Below are 7,290 nucleotides of genomic sequence, written 5' to 3' on the forward strand. Positions count from 1 at the left end.
AAATTTTTATATGACTTTTTCCTATTGTATTCCATATGAATTAAGGTATGTGAACATATTCACTTAGCTTTGATGAAAACTATATGTATAAGTAACTACAAATTGTTCCCTTTGTAGCACAGAAAATAAGTATATTTGATTATGTTTAACGTAGTGTTCATTTTGACATTTTGTTAAACATACGTTTTTTGACATTTAAATATTAAAATCGAAATATGTTGAAAACTTCATTTACAACGTTAATATGAAGCTACGATTAAAATCTAGTAAATTAAAATTGATGTGACAAGTTCACTATACTTAATCAAGAGTATAAAAGATCGTGTTAGTTTACTTTCTATGTACTATAACTGTCAATATTTTATAATGCGTAAAAAATTGGCGAATAAATTAATTCGAAAATCGACATACATATACATAAAAACAAAATGATAGGGAATTCTCAAGCTCAAGACAATTCGAAAAATTGGCCAATTCCTAATATATATACGTAATAGACCTACAAATTACAATGAATTTCGTAAGATTACGAAAATTCGACGAGTTTGCGATTTCACCTCAGATAAAAGACCTATTAATGATTTATTAATATGCAGGTCTATAATATTTAAAGCTAAATTTTAAATATTAATTTGTCCTATACCAATATGGTATAAGGAACAAATATTGCTGAATAATTTTTTGGTTTAAAATTTGTAATTTTCGTGAAATTGTAGTAAAACACTTTTCCAAATGGCATTTCCAACTGGTTCAAACTAAAATTCTATGTTCGATGCATAGTATGTAAGTATGAGTATTTACAAATATGAAATACGTTGAAAATTTAGTTGATAATGACAATAATATTCTGTATTTGCTTCATTTAAGAAAATATTTAAGAAAATATTCCACGTATTATGCATGTGTTACATTTTTATTTGAAATTCATCACATATTTCACGAACTTCAATGTTTACTCCATGATTTTCATTAAACGAAAAATCTAGTGAATAACACGAAATGCTCTTAAGATTTCCGTGACAATTTACTTATTCATGTTGTGGTTTTTCTACTTTTAACCCGATCATTTTATATTATAGCTTAAAGTTAATAAACAACGAAAATAAAATAAATAAAATTTTAACTTCCGAATTTAAAGCTTTAAACAAGAAAAAAAAAAACAAATTTCTTTCATGTACTTTTGTTACGAAATGTGTGTCACTTGTGTTTAAAATATGCAAATAATTCCAGATCTGAAAAATTTATGCTCTAATTGTGTTATTCAGCAACAAAAATTATGTGATTGGGCTTAAATATACGAAAACATTTATACTTGCAAGGTAAACAAACACAGAAAAAAAATAAAAGGTGGAAAAAAATAAAACACGCGCTTTTTGGTTTGAATGTAAATGTTTCCAAGCTTTCGCATAAAATTAAGATTGATATCTAAAAGGATTGAGGTTAAAATATTGGAGATTTGCAAATCTTTCATCTATAAATATATTTGGAGGTTGTAGTGTTATTTTGGGTGTTTTTCAATTGCATTATTTTTATTTAACATTATAATTTGCAAATTTGATGTTTCGGGACATGAGAATTTGTACACCAATTTCGAAGTTTAAGAAGGTATATAAGTGAACATGCACAAGATATTCAAACATAAAAGTCGACGTTAAGGTCGAATACGGGTTCCATGTGTTACGAATTCATGCGATCTTTTACAGGGCGCGTATGTTCACAGAAAGAAAATCCGATAATGTTGTTTATTTATAACTGCACAAACTAAATATTTAAACAATAATTATATGAATCCAGAGATTTCCTAAAGCATGACAGTCATTATTATCTTTTGAATAATTTTAACATTATCAAGAAATTTAAGATAAATTGAAGGGATTTTTAAAATTTTTGCAAAAAAAACCCCACACTTTTTACAAGCACAATAAGTAAAAAGGCGTCAGCCGATCTTAACCAGTTGAATTATATTCTACACTTTCAAAATCTTACTATGAAAATAAGTTTTTGAAATACTTAAAATTAGCTTTTAGGGTTGATTGAAATTATCTGATCTTACCAAGCTGTTCCACAAAAACTATATGTAAATATATGTATATCTGAGCTATAATTGGACACGCAATTGCCAAGCTTCATGCAATTAGCATAATATCTAAAATTGTCCTTACTTTGTAAGATGTATAACCTCTCTTTCAAAAAAATTGATCATTTCGCTCTTTTCTTCAATTCTCATCATTTTGAATTTCTTATGTAATCATAGTTCTTCACAAATTTGTGTTAAAATTGGCCAACCATCGTGAGAACGCGATGTAAAGATCTAAAAATAAAAATAAACATGATTGAATTAATATGAGTTTTTTCACATATATAAAGGGTAGAGAAATTCGTACGACTCGGGGTAGTTTAAAAGTTGTAAAAGGAAATCAGGTTGAAAAAACTCTATCTGAGAAGTATCCATAACAATCTCAAAACTGTTGAAGTTATAGCAATAATTGGTTCACAACCGCTTTTCTCAATTAATAGACCTACATAACAATAATGTATATGGTGGATATCAGACTTACCGCTTTCGAGTAATTAATACGAGTACCTAATTATCTCAAAAGAGGTCGCGATTTATTTTTTAATTTTTTAATACACTATACACCATCTTCAACAGCTGGGTAGTACATAATTTTCATGTCACACGTATACCATTTTTCAGATAAGTTCGTACTTTATATGTCAATTATCTTTAAGTAATAGAATAACGGTATAGCAAAAATTTCTCGACAATAAATCAGTATGAAATTAATAAAATTATTAACTGTTGCCATATATGTGATTTATGCCATACAACATTGTGGCTATTACGTTTAATTCCCTTAGGTATGTAATGAAATTCAATGTGGTATATATACTCAGTGATCCTTATTGCATTGTTAATAATTATACGTGATTATTTCAAGTAAAACTACATAATCTACTGCCCTATATTATACAACAGTTCAATTGTATTTTTATACATACTTTCTTTTTAAATTCAAAAATTGTTCAATTTAAAAATTAATGGTTATTAAAATAATATTAAAGTAAAATAATATGCTCGCGCTTCTAATTCAATTTAATTTTCAAATCTAATAAAAAATATTAAATTGAACCCAAATTACATAATAAATTTTCAAATCCAAGAGTATAGAAATAATAGAAAAAACCATAAGTAAGCATAAATTAAAGATTACATCATTAAATACAAATTCTCTTTTTATATTATAAAACATCAATAATTTTTAAATCCCTAATCATTAAATTTGTAATATGTGTAATTTCTGTTTTTTCTTCTTAAATTTTACATAAAAATTATAAAATGAAATTAACAAATTTTGTATGCACTTTTATTTGTAAAAATATGTGGTGCAAAGAACAAAACAAAAAAAAAATACATAAAATTTTTTCGTTTTTGCAAAAATTTAAAAATATCAAGAGACTTAAAGGTACTCTCTATGTTTTACATAAGGTCTAAAGACAAAAATCATTAAATTTTTATTGAATGAATCCCTTAAAAAATGTTTGCATTTACGTTCATGTACAGCAGGGTATATGATATACGGGGGTGGTTTGATAATTTCGTGAATTCGGAAAACAAACAGTCCGAGCGAGGTTCAGGACTTTTTGCAAGATTCGTGAAATTTAAATACAATGTTTTGAATAAAATGTGTATCGTTGCGTGTGATTTGACAACAATTTACCTGTTATCATTGATTATAGGAAAAAATGAGTTAATATATTTTATTGCTTTAAAATTTGTTAGAATGCTCTAAAAATGATCATCTCATCTTTTTTTTGTTCCAAATATATTTGGATTGCTGACTTCAAAATCATTGTAATTGTTTTTGAATTATAGATTTTATTTAAAGATTTTATTAAATACCTGTAATTGCAGGTTGTCGAAAATTACCGAAAAAAATAAGCTTCGTTATAGAAATCGGAGGTTCACTCAATTGGTTGGTTAGCACAAAAAATTACTTCTGCGACGAATTTCAAATGTATTATATTTTGCAAAAAATAAATTTTAAAAAATATATCCAATAGTGGTTTATTTCGAGCTGTTTTTTTTCCGAAAGAGAATTCAGTCTCTTAGGCCCTTCTCCTTTCGATTCATAGGATCCTTCGTAATTCCCACCCGCCATAACACTATCATATATATCAAGGCCCCTGATTTTGAACTGCTAGAAGATAATATGAAGAAAAATCAAATACATTTTGGTAGGTTTTCATAAAAAAATAACAGAATATAAGTTAAAAAATTCAGACATTCGTCAAATTATCTTACTTAGAAACATTAAATAATTTTCTTAATATACTAGATTTAGATTTCTTTGCATTTCAGGAAATACACACGAACGTAGCGGGCTACCTACGTACAAAGTACTTGTGCAACTAAATAAAATCTTATAAAATTGGTGTTTTATTTAAGGAGAATACAAAAAGAAAACCCTTTTTTTTTATCAACTTAATTCACCAAAATTTTAAAAATTATATAGGAAGACTTTAAAACCATAACGTAGTTACAGGTATAAAAAGAAATTTTTAATGCTATTTTTTTTTCATTTTTATCTCATGTGTTCCTTGCCTTTCATACATCATTTTTGCACCATATGATTATAAAAAGTAAGAAATGAAAAAAAAAAGTCTTTTGAATTTTATTGTGTTCGTATTTTTTTCTTGCATTATTCTCACTTGTTTTTTGTGTCCCACAATGAGTTCCAGTCAACGAAAATTAATAAAACTAATTCAAATTTTATAACACTCTATGACTCCATGAATTTTTTGTTTTGATTTTTTTTTCGATGTGCTGCTCTAATAACACAATAATAACACCTAAAAATAGAAGACTTAGAAATAAGCTGTATAACTGGTATACTGCTGTACAAACGTAACTAATTACTGTAAATATTTTTAAATTTGATTTTACTTTTTATACTTTTATTATTAAATTTATTTTTACCTTTATAAATATTTCTTTGTTTATGTCGTTATTGTTGTTGTCATTACCCATGTAGGTTTTTTTTCCTGTACATTTTTATTATTATACACATTGTTTGTTAGTTTGATTGTTATTTTTTACACCTCATCATAATGTTGATTAAGTTATTGTGTCTGCATAATTTACAACGAGAAGAAGAAATAAGAATTAAAATGCATCGCAGTGCACAGAATGCGTTATATATGTATATATAAAAAAACGCAATTATATTTAGCTTGCAATATAACAGTAGTGCCATTGCATTAACAATTATAATGCAATTTGTTGCAAATTTCACAAATCATTCTAAAATATTTTAAATACAAAAATAATCCAACTATGTACACACATTGGCACATATTAAAAAATTTTCATTAACGTCAATGTGTGTTACCTACATGCAAATTTAAAAATGTAGTAAAATGCTTTAAATGCAACTACTGCATTTTTATTATTTTAAATTTAGAAAATTAAAAATAGCAAAAATCCAGTTACAATTAAAATTGTACCGTTAAATTTCAGGTTTCATCATATGAAATAATTAGTAATCACTAATTTATAAATATTATAACACAATTTTGTATAACAGTGTGATATTAGAAATAATTAATTGTTTTTGTCTTTAAGAAAATTCGCTCTTACATTTCGAAATGAAGTCATTTAAAGATGATCTCGGACTATATATTCCTCCTCTCGGATTATAATTCCTACTTAAAATTATGGCTCCGGCCCTGACATCAACTGTATTCAATTAAATCCCTCTATATTATAAATTTAAAGGGAATACATTTTGTAAATTTTTTACTGCAAGTCTGAATGAAGCTTTTCCTATACACTTATGAAAGAAAGAATATTTTGATTGAAAGTACAAGAATACATAAATTAGAATAATTTAGTAACTGTGCAGTAGTTTCACGGTTACCAATCCCTGTCTAAAAATTTTTTTTAACTAAATGTAGTTGTATTAAAATGAATTATAATAATATTATTTACATATACAATACTGTTATACAAATGTAATGTTTTTTTTTAAGTAAACGGTAAAATAAGAAAAGTTAGTAGATTAAAAACAATGCCCCAGAGGCTCACAGTATACAGATATATTAACTTAAGTAAAAGAGCAACATGTTTATTTTTCTCTTCCTCAAGTTCGGTTGCAGCAGCTTATTTTAATTACAGCAGAAGAGAAATAAATCATTAACACTTATTTCTAAAACTGCGAAATAAAACAAGCCCTGACTTTAAATACACTTTAGATTTCAGGAGTGAGAGACTCAACGAATAGAAATTATCACTTTATAAAATCAATTTTTGCTAAACTAATTCTCTTAATTTCGTAGCAAGCCGTACTATAGAAAGGTTTAATTTATAATATATTTCAGCGTAAATTACCATTATAACCATAAATTTCAGTGTGAATTCATACCATTATTTCGAATGTTACAAATGTAGCAACAAAATTAAAATACGACAATAATTTTAAAATTTATCTCTACATACCAAAATTACATTTTTCGAGCCTTTAACCTGCAATTTTTGTTTTCCTTTTTTTTTTTCAAAATTCTTTTGTTAATTGTGCCGTTGTAGTGTTATTTTAACACACTATTGAAAAGGTGGAACGCACGAAAATCTTAAGATCACATGTAATAAACGTGTTTTGGTGAAGGAAAAGAATTGTAAATTGTCTACATAATATGTAAAAAACCAGAGAGGAAAAATGTAATAAAATGTAAAATAATATAGGCTTACTATTGAGCCTGAAGACAAATTAGTAGGTGGATGTTTTAATAATTTTGTTTTTGTTTCGAACGGTATTTTAAATTATCAGGGACGTAATATAATTTTATAATTTGGAGGGAATTTATATTTACAGTAGATAATTTGAAGTTCTTCACTTTTTTGTAACAGAATTGTATTAAAAATGTACAAATTATTGGGGTTGGTCTTCTTCTTTATCATGGCGACCTGTTGAATTCTACACCTACACATAAGGTGATTATCATTATTTAAATTGAAATAAATTAATAAATTATTAAATTAAAATTTTTAATTTGTATATCGTAGTTATAATAAAGTTACGGGCGATAAAATAAATGATGTAGTTTAGTAGGCCGGAGTTTAAAAATAATTAATTTATCATCAATAATTTACTTCATCGAATAATTATTTGACACTGATCTCTATTAAATGAAATGGACAGAAGTAGTTTTGCAACCAATTTAAGAATTCAACTTTGGGCTACTTGGTAATTCTTGCTTTATAATAATCTAGTTATAGCAACATGCCTTCTT

This window comes from Condylostylus longicornis, unplaced genomic scaffold (genome assembly GCF_029603195.1).
Source record: "Condylostylus longicornis isolate FDR11 unplaced genomic scaffold, ASM2960319v2 ptg000040l, whole genome shotgun sequence".
NCBI classification, from domain to species: domain Eukaryota; kingdom Metazoa; phylum Arthropoda; class Insecta; order Diptera; family Dolichopodidae; genus Condylostylus; species Condylostylus longicornis.